The 19,350-nt window shown below is 34.2% G+C and overlaps 1 long non-coding RNA gene across 1 annotated transcript; it reads left to right on the forward strand.

Annotated features, from left to right (window-relative positions):
* The first annotated feature begins 6,371 nt into the window (after positions 1–6,371).
* LOC145714873 (uncharacterized) lies at positions 6,372–18,405 on the forward strand. Its single transcript, XR_014137024.1, has 6 exons — positions 6,372–6,589; positions 10,252–10,367; positions 14,108–14,540; positions 17,163–17,236; positions 17,879–18,041; positions 18,142–18,405. It is a non-coding gene; the product is annotated as an uncharacterized LOC145714873 (long non-coding RNA).
* The last annotated feature ends 945 nt before the right edge of the window (positions 18,406–19,350 follow it).

Genomic DNA, 19,350 nt, shown 5'->3' on the forward strand with positions numbered 1-19,350 from the left:
TCTGTTTGATTGCATCACTTAGTTCTCTAATTCTCCCCTCATACTCCTGGATTTTTTTCTCTCTCTTTTTCACAGTTTCCTCTTTTTCCGTAATTTTATCTTCTACTTCACCTATTCTCTCCTCTGCCCCTTCAATCCATGCTATGGCCGCCTCCATTTTATTTTACACCTCATTTATTGCATTTTTAGCTCCTCATGACTATTTCTTAGTCCCTTGGCCTCTGTAGCAGTAGATTCTCTGCTATCCTCTATGCTTTTTTCAAGCCCCGTGATTAATTGTATGACTATTATTCTAAATTCACTGTCCGATATATTGCTTAAATCGTTTTTGATCAATTCGTTAGCTGTCACTACTTCCTGGAATTTCTTTTGAGGAGAGTTCTTCCATTTTGTCATTTTGGGCAGTCCCTGTGGTGGCTCCCAACTGCAGTGCACTTCCCCTGTGCTGTCGGGAGTAACTTGTGTTGGTGGGCGGGGCCACAGTCAGACCCGCTGTCTATCCCCAGCTCACTTCTGGGGACACAGTCAGACTGGTGTGTACCTTTTCTTCCCCTCTCCCAGGGGCAGGACTCACTGTGGAGTGGGGTGCCCCTGTCTGGGCTACTTGCACATTGCCAGGCTTCAGTGGGATCTGGCGTATTAACTGGGGTGGATCCACGAGGTGCACAGGGGCAGGCGGGGCAGGCTTAGCGCACTTTGCTGTCAGGGGTTCCCTGTGGGACGGGCCCTGCAGCACCAGAAGAGAGGCAGGCCAATCAGAGAGATGGATCCACAGAAGCACAACGTTGGGCATTTGTGGGTGCAAGCAAGTTCGGTGATGGAAACTGGTTCCCTTTGGAATTTCGGCTGGGGGATGGGAGAGGGACATGGTGCTTGCCAGTGCCTTTGTTCCCCACTGAGCTGAGCCCTGTCTTCCTGGACTCAGCAACTCTCCTTCCTGGTGGCCTCTCGCCCTCCCCGCTCTCTGAGAGCAGAGCTGTTGACTTTTAACATTCCAGATGTTAAGTCCTCCTGGCTGTCAGAATGCACACAGTCCAGCCCCTCCACTTTTGCAAACCAGACTCAGGGGCTCTGCCTTGCCAGGCAGGCTGCCCTCCACTGCCCGGGCTCCCTCCCACCAGTCCGTGTAGCACACACCGCCTCTCCACCCTTCCTACCTTCTTCCTTGGGCCTCTTGTCCATGCTTGGATCCAGAGAGTCCATTCTGCTAGTCTTCTGGCGGTTTTGTGGGTTATTTAGGCCGATGTGGGTGGAATGTAAGTGATCAGCAGGATGAGGTGAGCCGAGTGTCCTCCTACGCTGCCATCTTCCCTATTCCTCCTAAGGCTGGCTTCTTAAGATTGTATGCCTTTTCTTGATCCTACCACCAACCAGACGTTGGGCTAAAAAAACTTCTTTTTTGTTTTCCGAAAGGCATGATGCTAAATTCCACTTAGTGGTTTGGTTCATTGCAGTCTGTAGAGTCAGAGCTCCGTTCTGCACATACTCAATTGTTGTCTGCAACGTATGGTGCTCTTATCGGGAGCATACACAGGAAGCCGGCCACTAGGTGGTGGGTGGGTGTGGGTGAGGTATGCAGAGGCTTGGTGGTTCCTTTGGGCCAGTTGAGGATTTGTGGGTGAATCATCACCCATGAGCATTGTTTCTTGATAGAGTCTACGGTGTGGTCAATAGAATCCACATCACTTTAATACCTTCAGTGTTCTGTCATCCTGCCAACGTTTTTCCAAACAGCTCACCAAACAGCTCGTGAATCAGTACGCTGGATCAGATGAAAGAGAAATGAGGCTCTTTGGCAGTATCCCACAAAGTTGGGGAAACTGAGTATATACTCCCATGGTTTCATTCTTTTCTTGGTCTTACACTGAGTTCGTTGGGGGAGAAGAGATATAATCTGTTCCTCTTACCCTCTCTAATATATCCAAACTTGTGTTTCATTTGTTTAAGTATGTGGTAGAACTTTTTCTCTGGCCTTCCATAAATGTTTCTTTCCAGTGATCACTTATCTAAGACAGTGTTTTTCAGGGTCCTGAACTTCAGCTAAAGCAGTTCACAGGACACAGACTACAGCCAGGTCTGAGGTCTGTCTGCATATTGCCTGACACTTGGTTAATCAAGACCCTCCTGGGTCCCTTGATATATGGTGGGGGATCCAATGTCTCTTACAGAAGCACTTTTGTGTATGGATAGATGCCAGTTTTTTTGTGAATGAGGGAAGAGAACAAAACCAAAAGATGACTTATTCAGCCATGATGTTGATGTCAGTCCTAACCACTTTTAAATGTACAATTCTGTAGCATTAAGTACATTTAAAATGTTGAACAACAGTAACCACTATGCATTCACAGAGTTATTTCATCATTCCAAACAAAGCCTACGTACCCATTCAAAATAATTCTACAAACTGATAAAAAGTAAAAAAAAAAAAATTATAAATATATATATATACAGAAGTTACCCTTGATACAGATACCCAATGACCATTCACAAGGGAACATTTATAAAGACTGTGAAGTTCACTTATTCTGGAATCTTTTACACGAGGTAAGTGGCTGATAGTCCAAACTATGTCTTTTCCCACCTTGGATAAGTCAAACTGAGAACCAGTATTAGTACTGTTTTGTCAGATTCTTTTGTGGCCAAAGAGTGTAAGACTAGAGTGCGGTGGAAAGATTAATGAATGGGTGTTTGTGTTGGTCTACTAAAAAAGGTTGGATCAAAATATCCTATTACTTAGGTGGCAGATAATTCGATTATAGTAAATCTGACAGAGCATGGAGGTAAGATATTCTGATAATATCAGCAAGCCAAAGAGGTTATGTAATTGTGGCAGTATATAACAGATAAAAGAACCTGATAAGATTCCCAAAGGATTAAAAACTTGGTTGTAGGATTTCTGGAGAGTATGGGCATATATACGATACATAGAAAGAAAAATCAAGTTTCTACCTAACTATATAATTAGTACAAGGTAGTATAGTTGTTTCTTGCTCAAAATCATGTTGCAGCTTACCAACATCTGTTAAAATTGGAAGCGGAAAATATACATATTTTAGATTTTGTTAAGAGGAAGCGAGAGTTTTACCATTTATTAATTATACAAAGAAGAGGAAATGGTGGTGTCTTTCTTTTGTTTGGATTCTGAGGAAAGAGACAGTTTAAGTGGCATTTTATTCTCCCTTTGACCTGGTCAGAGAAGAAATGAAGCTCACTATTTAGAGCAATACATTGCTTTACTGAAAGTAAGTTAAGGTAAATTGTTGAAAATATGAAAATAATTGTCCAAGGATAGAAACATGTCTATCCCTGACTGGAGAATACTGTTGACTCACTGTAACCTTTATTTAAATCTTGCAAATTCATCCTTCTGGAGAACACTCATTTACGGAACTCTCTAATATCTACCTCTATCATCTAAACATAAAGAAGATCAATAGGTCATTGTTAAGGGACATTAATACTAATGGTTTAAGATAGTAGCCAAACATTTCTAGTAGATTTAAAGCAAAATCAGTTGTTTTACAATCTGCCCCTTTTTTACTCTTTGTGAATCATCGGGATCAGTATTTCAATCCGTCTTTCTTAAGGCTTAATGATTCACTTCATTTAGCAAATGTTGATTGTAGTAAGTAGTATTCTATGGAATGAGTATGTACATGGTAATAGAAGACACAAAAGTGCTTATGAATCTCATATTTCGTACTGCCTTTGCTGTCATAATTTTTCATCACTACATGTAAAAAAATCAAAGTTTTTCTACAGTATTGTAAGAACAGGTAAATTTTCTTCCATCAGACTATAAACAAAAGTAACCTATTTATCTTTCTTGCACTTCTCTCAAGTTCTAGTGAAGAACTGAAATAATTAGTGTTTCTACACCTCATAGGATTGGCAACAACATTAAACGAACTAACTTCAAGGAAGCACTTAATGTAGTACTTGGCACTGTGTTATTGTTTATTATACTAAGTCCTCTGTAGCTACAAAGGAGAGTGGGCCTGAAGGCATTTAAATAATTGATAGAATTGTTAAGGTTAGTAAAACACACACACACACACACACACACACACACACACACACACACAAATGAGTTAGGTGAAAAAAGGTAGTCAAAAATATTTTTTTTACAAATTTATTTAGATTCCAGTTAGTTAATATAATGTATAATATTAGTCTGGTGTACCTCATAGTAATTGAAATATGTTTGATAAGTAAATGTCGGTAGTGGGCATATGTCTAGTTAAGGTTTGTTTAAATGTATTAACTTTCATTAATTTAGAGGATTTAGCAACACAATGTAGCAATATAAAAGGTGAAAGTACCAGTTACCAAAAGCCATTCACAGATGTGCAAGGGGGAATGGAATAACTCAGAATATGAGCTAAGCCTTACAGCAAAATAGAATTAAGAAGAGAAATTCATTTTCATCTATGCATCTACACCAAAATTAATAATGTTCACTTTATGCATTCTACATAGAGGTTAATTTAAATAAAAGTACCAGGACTTACAGCATAAAAAAACAAACAAACAAACAAACAAACAAAAAACTAATCAGAAAAAAATAATTCCTTCCGTAGGAACTTTATAGCTTTAATAAAGCTGGTTAACGGTTATTTTTCCCTACATCGTCATTGACAGCTTCTGACAGCTTTTATACATTGCTTTAAAGGCCGTGGATGGAACGGCTTGACGAGTTGGCCTCCCAAGGAAAGGATATACAAGATTGATACATTTATGCTCCACATTCAGATTACTTAAATAACTGCATACATTTGAGGGCTAAGCGATCTACTGCAATCTGCTAAGAAAAATGTTTTTTTTCCACGCAGGGTTAATTGATCTTGTATTTCTCTACAATATCTTTCTCCGGACATGGCTCTAGCTCCTTTTCTCTTTTGCCTGGCAGCGCAGAGGGTAGTTGTGCTATGCAAGCGAACGTCATAATCAGAATTTTGGACTCCGTCATTTCCGGTGGAGACATCTTGAGGTGTCGCATCGCGAGACGGCGAGGCTGTGGGGGACGTCAAGCGTCGTTTCTGAGTACTTTCTCCGGTTTCAGAGAGGCAAGTACTTTGCACCAAACAACCAGAAAATGTGTAAATTATTACTGGTTTCTTATGCCTTGATCGTAAGGGTGCCGTGTTGCTGTTTTAGTTCTAGCAGTCAGGAGGCTTCTAGCGTCGATTTTGTAACCGGAATTCTGTGTGAATGTATGTTGCCTATTTCTACCATTGCGTCTCTCTCTGTCTCCCTAAACTTCTCTCATGTTTTTCCGTGATTTCGGAGGGATATCCAAAATATCCATGATTTTTTAAAGTCCCTGTTTATTTGTGCCTAACTCATTATGTAGCGTAATTTGCCTTGCTTTTTATTTTCTTTTACAGGCTTTCCCCTTCATTTTCTTACATACCTCTTTTTGACTTTGTTCTTACCTTTAATCCTTCATTAAACTTAACTCTTTCCACCCATGTGTGTGTTTTTATTTATTTTATCATTTAGCACCTTGGGTATCCTACTTGCTAGATTTTCTGGACCTTTATAGTGAATGTTCCATGAGAGTGCAGAGCTTTGTCTCTTATTTGCTGTATATTACAAACGTCTGTATAGCTAACCGTGATGTAAAGTGGTACAGAGTAAACAAATGTATTATATTCTGGCTTTTCTGGCTTTCTGTACTTCACTTCTTGTCTCATTGATTTCTGTCTCTTAGCTGTTTCTGTGGTTTGTGTTTGTGTTTGTGTTTCTTTTCCCCCCTCAGGTAAGCTCTGTGTTGCAGGAGGTTGTGAAATATTCTGATATAGGTGCCTTGTACGTTTTTTTTTTTTCTTTTGCAGTTTGTATTTACATTGTGTTCTCTTTCTGTCTCCCTCTTTTTCATTTTTTCCCCTCTGTTTCCCAGTTTTCTCTTGTTTTCTAATCTCTTGTGTTTCCTTCCCATGTTTGCCCTTGCATATTCCAAAACACTTTTACAACCATTTTGTCATTTGCCACTATGCTGTACTGAAACTCACTTCTTACTTCAGCAGTCTCACTTTTTCCCTTTGTGCTTGGTTACTTTCCTCTTTTTCTTTTGACGATTATTCATTTTTTCATTCTCTTCATTTTCACAATATTTCATCTCCTCATCTGGTCATTAGTGTTTTGACTATTTCTCAAGAGATTATGACTACCTGCTGATGGTCTCCCTGCATCTGCTTCCATGTAGTGTTAAGAAAAAAAATGAGTAAAATATAGGAACAAGGGTCAGGAATATTACTAAATGCTCTTCGTGTTTGTCTCCTTTTGCTTCTTTTTCCTGTCACCAAAACTTCTTAAGTCTTCTACTAGATAAAATTATAAACTTGAATTTTCTTGGATTTCATAGGACTTAATGTGAAAATGCCTCAGGAAGACTCATCATCATCTGCAGCTGCTGCTGCCTCTCAGAAACAAGAACAACTTAAAAACGGAAAGTTGATAGTTTTCTCTGTGGCTGCAGACCATCACAACAATGACTTCACTAAAGCCCCAACAACTCTGTCTAGTTTTGCCAGTAACATGCTTGGCACTGGCTCTGTCAAGAAGTTGGTAATCAAAAACTTTAAAGGTAACTTAATGATAATTTTTTTAAGATTTCAGTTTTAGCTTTTCATACCCTGTTGCTGCTTTTTTACTTTAAATTCAGAGAGATACAGTTAATATTTTTCGAGGTAGTTAATTTTTACAAGATTAGGAACATTGATTTTACACTCTGAAGACCTGAATCCTGGCCCCAGTTTAACCATGGAGTGACTCGAGACCTTTGGAAAATTACTCCACTCTTCAGTACTTTGTTTCTCTCTAAAGTACATTTATGCCCTCCCTTACTGTTTGAAATACTCTAGGTTGCCACACCGTTGTAGAATACATTCTCTTCCATCTTTTTAGTGAGTGGATCTGTAATATTACTGAGAAAAGTTCTTACATGGGGAGTCCAAAGGCAACAATTTAAATTTTTAATAAGTTACAGAACAGGTGGTAAAAAATTGTGCATTTGGACATAAACAGTGAAACCATAATAAGATCCTTTATTAGGAGTAGATTTTAAATTTTGAAGAGATATTAATATAAAAATTAAAACTCATGATAATCATTGGTTTTTCATACAATTTTTATAGAATTAGCGTAATTTTTCATATAATATTTTCATATCGAATTCATAAAACAGAATCCTTACATGGTATTTTGGCATTTTATAAACCAATGTTTTTGGTATCTTGTCAAGATTCTCATTTTTTAGTTTACAGGTTTTAAAGGGCATATTCCAACCCCGTTGCCATCTTTAGTTGTCAAGAAAAAAATTAACTTTTTAAAATTTTAATTAATATTATTTAAAAACTTTTGAATTCAGTTATTTTCTGCTCAAAAAATAGTTTTGTAAGTAAATATCAAACAATCCAAAATTTATGAATAAGACCTCAGATTTTCTAGAACTTTTCAAAAGTAAATGTTTGTAACATTTTGCCCCTTGGTGTTTTGCTTTTTACCTTTTCGCCTTATCCAGAACCTAGTGCATGCTAGATTTATTATGCAGAAGTTTGACTTTAGATTGTTGAAGTTTCAAAAAGCAATCTTACTTTAGTGGCCAAGTAAGATTTCAAATAGCATGAATTATTTGAATTCATGTTATACTCATGCATTGTTGCATAGATTGAAAAATTTACTTTTTCCAATCTTTTTTGGTATATTTCAGCATTAGGGTGAATTTAAGGAACTGAAATGCTTTGGTCTGTGCATATGTTTTTCATTGTTTTAGTCAATATTACTAATTTGATCTGGGTTCTCATACTCAGGGCAGAGCTATATCAAGTATCTCTTAAAGTTATTTAAATAATTTTGACTGTTTTTTAAGTTTATTTGTTTTAAGACAGAGAGCACAAGCAGGGAAGGGGCAGAAAGAGAGGGAGAGGGAGAATCCCAAGCAGACTTCCCACTATCAGCACAGAACCTGACACAGGACTCGAATTCATGAAGCATGAAATCATGACCTGGGCCAAAATCAAGAGTTGGAAGCGTAACCAAGTGACCCACCCAGTTGCCTCTACAAATTTAATACTCCTACGTAAAGGATATACAACATTTGCGGTTCTGTCTCATGTATTAAAATACTACAAATAAACTTAGAAAATATTCTGTTTTAGTGGGATGGAATATTGAAATAGTTCTGTAGATCATCATCATCCGATATCTGACTTTCAGGTGTTTTTGCTAACTTTTTTATATAAACTAGATTTGAAGCAACACTCATATTCCTTTTTCCGTGACATAATTAATAATGCTTTTCAGATTTTTAAAATAACTCATTTATTTCAGGGTAAAGTTTGTATTAAATTCTGCATAGAAGAAGGAATGGTTACCATCTTGGATAATAGTAAATTTTTTTGAGAGAGAGAGAGTGAATGTGGTACAAAGAAAAATAAACTTAATATTATATATATATACACATATATATATATATGTAATTATAATTATATAATATATATTATATATAACATAACTTTGTGTATTTTATATATAAACCCTAATATATATGTTAATATATATTATATATAATGACTAATATAATCATATTAATTATATTAATTATATTATATTAAACATAGTGTAAATTTAGTTATATATAATTATTAATGGATATTAATAACTAATATATAATATATATTATATATAATGTAATTTTATATATATTATATATTGGCCTATATAGTTTCCCTTCCGAAGGGCCCACATCTTGGTTTTGATTGTTTTCTACCTCAGTTAATTTGTGCTTAATTTTGTATTATTTTTCTTCTTATTTTAGATTCACTTTATCTTTGCCAGCTTCTTAAGTATAACCTTATCATTTATTTGCAAGATTATTTTTGTTTAGTAATTTAAACATAAAAGTTTCTTGTTTTTTGTTGAGACTTTCTTTTACAAATTTTGTGCTGATATTTTTACTGAGGAGAAATTCACAAAGAATAAATTGGACGTTAACTTTTAAAGTATACAGTTGTACACTTAGCACTTGACGGTATTATGTAACTACTGCCTCAGTTTAATTGTGAAATATTTTAATAGGTAGAAAATGAAAACCTATGTTCACAAGCATTATGATCTCTCTGCCCCATTCCTTTTCCTTTCATTTCTGTCCTCTCTCTACGAGGCAGTCAGCTCTCTGATTTCTGTCTTTATAGATTTGCCTCTTCTGGATGTTTCATTCTATAATCTTTTTTGTGCCTGGCTGAGTTCAGTTAGCATAGTGTTTTTGAAGTTCATTCAGGTTGTAGTATGTGTGAATGCTTCATTTTTATGGCTTAAATAAAATCCTATCATATGGATGTACATAGTGCCATGAACATTTATATACACTATTTTGTATGAATACCTGTTTTTAATTCTTTTGGATATACACTAGGAAGGGAATTGTGGGGTCATATGGTAATTTTATGGTTAATGGAAGAACTGCTAAATTTTCCACATTCTCCATACAATTTTATGTTCCTACCAGAGAAGTATAAGCGTTCTAGTTTTTCCACATCCTCTAAAAAACTTGTTATATCCTTCCTATTAAGTATAAAGTCGTATGTCATGATTTTGACTTGTATTAATCTATTACTATGTTGGGCAGCCTTTCATGGGTTACTTGGCCGTTTGTATATGTTCTTGAAAGTATCTGTTCAAATCTGCTGCCTAGTTATTAATTGGTTGATATTCTTTTTTGTGGATGAATTGCAACAGTTTTTTTTTTTTTATTCTGGATGCTTCATGTTTACCAGTTATTAGGAAATATTTTATTGTATCCTGATGGTTGTGTTTTGCTTTCTTTATTCCTTACCTTTGATCCACAAAAATTTCACATTTTAACTTAATGAACCCCAATACATTATCTTCTGTCACTTATGTTTTGGTGTCATGTGTGAATTTACTGCAAGGTCCAAGGTCACGAAGATTTATCCCTTTGTTTCTTACTAAAAGTTTTATAGATTTTGCTTTCGTATTTACATTTATGTCTTTGATCCATTTTGAATTGTGTTTTGATTATGACACTGACTTCGTTCTTTCATATGTGGGTATCTTGTCGTAGTACCATTTGCTGAAGTGACTATTCTTAACCCACTGAATGGCCTCAACAAGCTTTGTTTAAAATAAATTCATTATATTATAAATGTGTGAGGATATGTTACATGTTCTAGTATTTTGACATTGTCTCCCAAACAGTTATGCTATAAACTTTCATTTATTTATTAGATAAACCCCTGCCACTGGAAAACTACACTGAAGAAACATGGCAAAAGTTAAAAGAAGCTGTACAGGCTATCCAGAATAGTATCTCTGTTAAGTACAGCTTGGAGGAACTCTATCAGGTGTGTGTTACTTTTGGATACAGGTATTCACTAATCATAATGGAATCAGGGTTTATAGTAATAATTGAATTATAATTCCTTGGATAATTTTTATCATCATGCATCGTAATCATGGGATCTACCAAGATTACAATCATGCAGTACACTTTGTGTATTTATGTTTGATTGATTTACTTAGTTACAATTATGTTGTGTATAATTTTGTACTTTTATGCATATATTCTTATTGTTCAGGGTATTTTATTTTATTTTATTAATTTTTAAATTTTAAATATAATTTATGATTAAGTTGGCTAACCCACAGTGGATGCAGTGTGCTCTTGGTTTTGGGGGTAGGTTCCTGTGATTCATTGCTTACGTACAGCACCCAGTGCTCATCCCAAAAAGTGCCCTCCTCAGTGCCCAATAACCCATTTTCCCCTCTCCCCTAGTGCCCCAATAAACCCTAGGTTTGTTCTCTGTATTTAAGAGAGTGTGTAACTATTTTTTCCCCTACCCTTACCCCATGGTCTTCTGTTTAGTTTCTCAAGATCCACACATGAGTGAAAACATATATATATGTCTCTTTCTCTTATTGACTTGCTTCACTTGGCATAATACCCTCCAGTTTGACTTGCTGCACTTTGCATACTACCCTCCAGCCCCATCCACATTGCTGCAAATGGAAGGATTTCATTCTTTCTCATTGCCAACAAATATACGTGTGTGTGTGTGTGTGTGTGTGTGCGCGCGCGTGCGCACACGCGCGCACACGTGCATGTGTTATGTATATTATATATGTTATTAATTTATTAATAATACTAATTTTATTATTATATTACATATTATTATATTACTATATAATATAACCTTTTATATATAATTTGTATTATATTATATTATCCATTTATCAGTTGATGGACGTTTAGGCCCTTTCCATAGTTTGGCTATTGTTGAAATTGGTGCTACAAACATTGGGGTACATGTGCCCCTGTGAATCAGCACTCCTGTATCCTTTGAATAAACTCCTAATCGTGCTATTGGTGGGTCATAGTGTAGTTGTATTTTTAATTCTTTGAGAAACCACCACGTTGTTTTCCAGAGCAGCTGCACCAGTTTGCATTCCCACCAACAGTGCAAGAGGGTTCTTGTTTCTCCACATCCTCGCCAGCATCTGTAGTTTCCTGAGTTGCTGATTTTAGCCTCTGTGACTGGTATGAGGTGGTATCTCACTGTGGTTTTGATTTGTATCTAGCTGATGATGAGCGATGTTGAGCATCTTTTCATGTGTCTGTTGGCCACCTGGATGTCTTCTTTGGAAAAGCGTCTATTCATTCATTCTACTCAATTCTCCAGATTACTTGTTTTTCACATGTTGAGTTTGCTAAGTTCTTTATAGGTTTTGGTTACTAACGCTTTATCCAGTATGTCGTTTGCAAATATCTTTTCCCTTTCTGTTGGTTGCCTTTTAGTTTTGTTGTTTCCTTTGCAGTGCAGAAACTTTTTATCTTCATGAGGTCTTGATAGTTCAGTTTTGCTTTTAATTCCCTTGCCAAGAGATACAGGAGTGCTGAGACATAGGGGCACTTGTACCCCAATGTTTATAGCAGGACTTTCAACAATAGCCAAATTATGGAAAGAGCCTAAATGTCCATCAATTGATGACTGGATAAAGAAATTTTGGTTTATATACACAATGCAATACTACATGGCAATGAGAAAGAATGGAATATGGCCTTTTGTAGCAACGTGGATGCAACTGGAGAGTGTTGCTCCTCTTGGCTTGTTGTTCCTCCCTTGGCTTTGGAGACCTGTTGAGCATCTGAGGTCAACGAGGTTGTTGCCTGTTTTCTCCTCTAGGATTTTGATGGTTTCCTGTCTCACAGTTGGGTTTTTCATCCATTCTGAGTTGTTGTTGTTGTTTTTTTTAATGTATGGTGTAAGAAAGTGGTCCAGTTTCATTCTTCTGCATGTTGCTGGCCAGTTCTTCCACCGCCATTTGCTAAAGAGACTGTCTTTTTTCCAGGGGATACCCTTTCCTGTTTTGTCAGAAATTAGTTGGCTATACATTTCTGGGTCCAATTCTAGGTTCTCTGTTCTATTCCAGTGGTCTGTGTGTGTGTTTTTGTGCCAGTACCATACTGTCTTGATGTAGTAAATGCTGAAGTCTAGGATTGTGATGCCTCCTGCTTTGGTTTTCTTTTTCAACATTACTCTGGCTGTTTGGGGTCTTTTGTGGTTCCATACACATGTTGGGATTGGCTGTGCTAGCTTTGAGAAGAATGCCAGTGCAATTTTGGATGAGGTTACATTAAACATGTAGATTGATTAGGGTAGTATTGACATTTTGACAATATTTATTCTTCCAGTCCATAAGCGTGAAATGTTTTTCCATTTCTTTGTGTCTTCTTCACTTTCCTTCACAAGTCTTCTATAGTTTTCAGCATACACATCTTTGTAGACTACATCTTTGTATAGACTATCTTTGAGTAGACTACGTCTTTGGTTAGGTTTATTCCTGGCTATTTTATGATTCTTGGTGCAATTGTAAATGGGATTGATTTCTTGATTTCTCTTTCTTTTGCTTCACGATTGGTGTATAGAAATGCAACTGATTTCTGTACATTGATTTTGTGTCCTGTGACTTTGCTGGATTAATGTATCAGTTCAAGCAACTTTTTGGTGGAGACTTTCAGGTTTTCCATGTTAGAGTATTATGCCATCTGTGAAAAGTGAGTTTGACTGACTCTTTGACAATTTTTATGCCTTTCATTTCATTTTGTTGTCTGATTGCTGATGCTAGCACTTTCAGCACAATGTTAAACAACAGTGGTGAGAGTGGACATCCCTGTCATGTTCCTGATCTCAGGGGGAAAGCTATGTTTTTCCCCACTGAGGATGGTACTGGCTGTGAGGTTTTCTTATATGGCTTTTATGATGTTCCATTGTTCAAGTTATTTTAGTTAAATGTAATTTAGCCTGGTCCTGTACATGTTTTTTCTTAGTTTAAAAAGAACCTAGGCATGCTTATGTAGCTCTGACAATTAAGCCTCCAAAAGGCTCTATTACTGAAATGTAGCATACTTTTTCTTTATTAAATGTGCCTTTGGTCATAAAGTTTTGGTTAGACTCTAGAACTCTTATAATGTTGATTCTGAACATTCTTGCCAGATGAATTCTTTGTTTTATGAGGAGTGAGAGCTTTGCACTATTGGTGACTTCACTGCAGTGGTCAGTAGGGTGTATTTTAATATAAACAAATGGTTTGTTTTATTGTTTGTTATAGGAATTGAAAGTCACACTTAATAAGATTGTGTTTCATTGTATTGTACACATTTTTAAAATGTATTTTCTAATTTTAAAATTTTAAAGAAAGATTGTAATCTTTTAAAAATTCTGAAAATTAAGACGTGGTTTAACGTATGGTTTGAACAGCTAATTTCAGAGAATTATTTTTAAATTAAAGAAAGCTGATTACTATGAATGTCTTGGTGCTTAGAATTACTCATAAAGAATGGGTTTGTACATACTGATTGAGATGGAAGACTTTAAATTCATTTTCTTAGGGTTCAGATACTGCAAATTTTGAAATAGCTTTTCATCATTTAATAGTCATGAATATATTCATGACATTCCTATTCACTTATTAATTCATATAAAATAAGTTCACAATCAGTGGTCCGTATATAATCAACAGTTGTAGACAAAGTAACTTTATTTTGCATTTTTTCAACTTAAGCACAAAAATTTCATTTTTTCAGAGTGTTGAAAACCTTTGCTCCTACAATTTATCTGCAAACTTGTATAAACAGTTGAAGCAGCTTTGTGAACACCACCTCAAAGCACAAATTCATCAATTCAGAGAGTATCCTTTTTTTTCCTCTTTGAGTTGTTTCCTGTCTTTTGTCAAATTTTCCATGTCAGTATCTATCAAGTGGAATAATTTACTTGGTATATGGGATTAATGTTATTTTTGTTCTCTTTGTGTTCTGTTTAAGACAGACATCCTTGGACCTGAGGTTATCATTAAGCAGTTTTAAATACTGTCTTTTAGAAGTCATATCTTCCGTTTGCAGAATGTGTGTTAATGTTAGAATATAAAGTTTTTCTTAACATTACCTCATGGATTCTGTGGATAATGGCCCTTTTCTAAAGAAAATGGATAAATGCTGGCAAAATCATAGCAGACAAATAGTAGAGTATAGAAATTATATTTTTAGTTCAGAGAATTATCATGGAATGTGTTAAATGGTTCTGTAAATGAAAAACTTCAAACTGTAGTTAGCCCATACTTTATTTAAAAGCTTCTGGAAGTACTTTTATGGTAGACCAAAATTTTCAGTTCTTTAACGTTTTAATTTTAATTTATTTATTCGCTTACAATTAGGTGTTTTTTTCCAAACAGATAATTATACTTTAGATGTAATTGAGTTTAACATTAATAGGAGCTTAAACAAGAGGCACAAAATGTATGTCAGATTTAGTCTTACTAAATAGTGTGTGAAATTAGTAATTTATCATCTGAGTTTTGAATATATGGAGGAATGTGTAGTAGAGCTATAACAAAGCTATACTAAATAAGATAGATAAACCTGTAAATGCTTCAACACAAAATATGTCTATATTTTGAAAATGAAAATATGTAAATTGTGTTTGCTTTTCTATTTGGCAGAATAAAGCATAAGGTAATATGATATGTTGATACTATTATTAGATTTAAAAGTTTATTTAAGGTATAAAAACAAAACTGCAGTGAGTTTAAATCTTCACTAATGGAAAACATTTCTCTCAGTTTCATATGTAAAGAATAAAAACTAGAATAGACTAAACAGTTCAATAAAATGGTGATACTGAAGAGTTTATATTTTTAAAATATAAAAGGAGGTCCCCACATGAATCATGACATGAAAGTATTTATCTAATTGGTTTTAATGAATTGCCAAGCATATTGGCTGATTTAGTTCTTTGTATTTGGAGTTGTTATTCTCACTCATTCGGACCATAAGATGTGTCCTAAGTCATTGATGGCTCCCACATCCCATCTTTCTAGTTTTCTTTGTTTAAAAAAGTAATTGTGGGTCTTGGTTAAAAATGAGGGCTGTAATCCATACAAATACCAATTTCTTTTAACCTCCCCAAAAGTGTTAACATGGCAAAATTCTCTCAACAGCATAATAACCCCTTCCCACAACATTTCCAGATGTCCTCTGTAGTGTTAAAAGAGGAATCAGCAAAAGAGGTGCCATAAATGTTTTAAGTTAGAAGCAAAAAAAAGTAGACATTTTCTAAAAACAGTGTATTTATGGCTACAGTTGTTGCTGATGTTAATTGTACAAGCATATTTTAAATCCTACACAGTTGATTACACCATTTATAATGATGGTGAACTTGCCACAAAATTAAGTGTGTGTGAAATAATATGCCATGCATGTTGATTATTCCATGCAATATGTAAAAATCATTCTGAAAAATATTTCCTGGAAAATTCTTACTCTTTTAAGATGTAGTTCAAAGGTTATCATTTCTTTCATGCTTTCTAGGCTATTCCACTCTGGCTTTTATTCCACCCTAGTTTTCTTTTGCTTCTCATTTGCTTTCTCCCATCTCTTTGTATTATAGCACTTAAAAGCATGTTTGTAATATAGCACTTAAAAGGTGTGTTTAAAGCATTAATGCTCTATTTCCTTTTGTAGATTATGAATTCTTTACCAAGTTTTTTGGTATAATAGAGTCATCACATTGTGCAAGTTTAAGATGTACAGTGTGATGATTTGGTAACGTCTGTATACTGCAAAATGATTACTACGGTAGAATTAGCTAATACCTCAATTACCACTTTTCATCATTACCATTAACTTTTTGTGGTGATAACAGTTAAGTATCTGTTCTATTAGCAACTGCCAAGTATCTTTCCAGCACATATGGTGATTAACTTCATCACCATGCTTACATTGGATCTCCAAAATTTATTCATATTACAAGTGAAAGTTCATGCCCTTTGGTAATTTATTTTAAAATTTAAATGATTAAAACCTTATTTCTTTACAAATTAATTACATTTTCATTAATATATTAGTATAACTTGAATTTAATACCTAAAGTTTTGTCAGTTTAATTTTTTAGTACGGTAAGTATTAGCAGATACTTACACTGGTGATAATTCTTTGCTTTCATCAGTACTTTTTAAAAATATGAAGGGGACTTGAGACAATAATGTGTGAGAACTGCTCTTCTTATATATGCTCACATCGCAGTTAATTTGTACATAGCCAGTATATTCATAATAAAGAAGTTTGTACATAACCAGTATATTCATTATAAAGAATTCTCTTCCTGCTGTGTGTGTTTTTAAATAAAAGCGGTGAAATGTTATATTTGTACCCGGCCTTGGTCTTCGTAAGTATTGCTGTTAATTTTCCATATTTCCTCTTCTTTTATGGTACAGCTCTGTCTTATATTTTCAGTCTGCTGAAAATGTATATGTAGGTGTTTTTCAAAGATGTGTTGAGCAGACTATACTTACCACTAATATTCATATATCGGCAGTTTTTACATAAAATAACCCATTAATAAATTTTCTTTATATATTTCTATTAATCTTTATTATTTAAGAACTAGCAGCGTAGAAAAGAGTGAAAAATTTGAAAGGTTATCTTTACCAGAGAAATAAATACATTATTGCCCATGTTTGATTGATAAGAATGTTATAAATTATGTGCTTTTCTTAAGAGTTAAGTTTTTATTTGATGGGATGATAATTTAACCAAAAAATCTTTGAGACGTAGTGTTTTACCTTTATTTTTTTATTTCTAACAGAGCATGATTAGGAACATTTTTCTGTTCCTAGATAGAACTTATGCGTTTCAAATTTTGATGTTGTCTTCAATTTGGTAAGATACAAATAATTACTTAAAACACTGTTACATGTGATTTATAATCACCTCCTTTATCTTCTGAGAGACAACACAATAAGAGAAAAATCATTTTCAAAATGTGTATTTCTTTGTATCCTAAAACTTTGACTTTTTTAAAATGATATTTGAGTACATGGTAACACAGTTTTAAGTGTTACTTTATAATTTACCTCAATTTAAAAACATGTCTTAATTAGGAAACATACTAGTTCTAGAATCTAATCTAGGACACTGAATCCCATTTGAAATACTTCGTTATAAAACACTAGAAGGTCACTAAGTTGATATTAATGTCGATATTATTCATACCATTGTGCTTATTATGAAGGCTAAAAATCTAGGGCCAGTTTAGAAGCTTTAGCGTCCTAAATTTTGCTTAATTTTTAAGAAATTACTGAATTATACATGTCATCCACTGTGCCTTATTTACACTGAAATCTTATTTAGTGATTTCAGACCATCAAAAAACAAAATAGAAATATTTATCCAACTGTAGATACAGTGAATTTAACATCAAGTTATATTTTGTTTCGACTGGGAAATGCATTATATACACAGAAGTGTAACTGATGGGGAAAATATAAGCCAAAATTTAGGCAGATTTTTTGTTTGTTTTAGGGATATGGGCCTTGAATTATTTAAATCATATATAATTTGTGATCAGAATGTTCGTAGCAGGACCATAGATGGAATTCTTGTGTTGATTGCGAAAGAAAGAAATGGCGAAACGGTTGATCGATGTCTTATTCAAAGGCTTGTAACTATGCTTTCTGATTTGCGGGTAAGTAATTCCTTAACTTTCATTAAATTGAAACTGATTTCTAATGTCATATCTTAAAGATAACTTTTAACTAAGTTTCTTTTATATATTCCATTATTAGATTTACCAAGAATCTTTTGAGAGTAAATTCTTAGAAGAAACAAGCAGGTTCTATGCAGCAGAGGAAAGGAAGCTAGTGCAAAAAAAAAGAGGTATTTGAGATCAAGATGATAATTATAAATTCTTTCAATATCCATAGAAAAGATTATTAAAATGTAAAGAACCATGTTTCTTTATAATTCCTATAAATTTTGACAAACCTTTCTTCCTGACAATTTTTTATTCTTTTTTTTCTTTTTTGGTCAGTTATGCTAAAGATTTGTCTACTTTGTTGATCTTTTCAAAGAAGCAACTCTTGGTATGGTTAATTTTTTTTCTATTGTTTTTTTTTTTCATTTCTCTCTCATTAAATTCTATGCTAAATATTGTTTCTTCATTTGCTTTCGTTTTACTTTGTCTTTTTCCAGTGTCTTTAGATAGGAAGTAGGTTTTTTTTTAAAGTTTATTTTGTTTTGAGGTCTTTGTTTTTCTGATGTAATTATTTATAACCATAAATTTTCTTCTAAATAATGTGTTAGCTGCCATATTAAGTTTAGGTATGTTCTAGCCCCGTTTTCACCTATTTTAAGGTACTTTGTAGTTTCTCTTTGATTTCTTCATTGACACCTTGATTATTGAGAAATGTGTTGTCTAATTTCCACATATTTGTGACTTTCTCAAATTTTCTTATTTTCCCATGTTTCACTCCATTTTGATGAATGAGCACAGTTTTTATAATTTCATTCATTTAAAATTTATTTGCTTGTTTTGTGAATTGATGAGGTCTGTCTTGCAGAATATTCTGTGTGCACTTTGAGCAGAAGTGTATTCTGTTGTTGAGTGGAGTGTTCTATAAATACTTTTTCGTGTTTAGTGTTGTTAAAGTATTGTGTTAACTTGCTGGTTTCTGTCTGAGTACTCTATCCATTATTTTGGATATAATATATGTCCTTTTATATATCATGTACATTCTGTATGTACTGTGCATCATAGATCTGTATGTAGTCAAGTCATCAGCTTTTGTTGAATTTTCAGTGTTTCTCTTCATTTATAACAGCCCTTTGCTTCATGTATTTTATATTTTTGTTTGGTTATATTAAATTTTCAAACCATGGATTCCAGTTACAAGCTGTAACCAGTTTAATAATTCTTGACATTCTGACTTGATAGAAACAAAATGACCATATAGCTGTGCCTTTCAAGGTTATGACACTAAATTGATTTAAAAGAG

Source organism: Panthera onca, chromosome Y (assembly GCF_046562875.1).
Source record: "Panthera onca isolate mPanOnc1 chromosome Y, mPanOnc1 haplotype 2, whole genome shotgun sequence".
NCBI lineage: Eukaryota > Metazoa > Chordata > Mammalia > Carnivora > Felidae > Panthera > Panthera onca.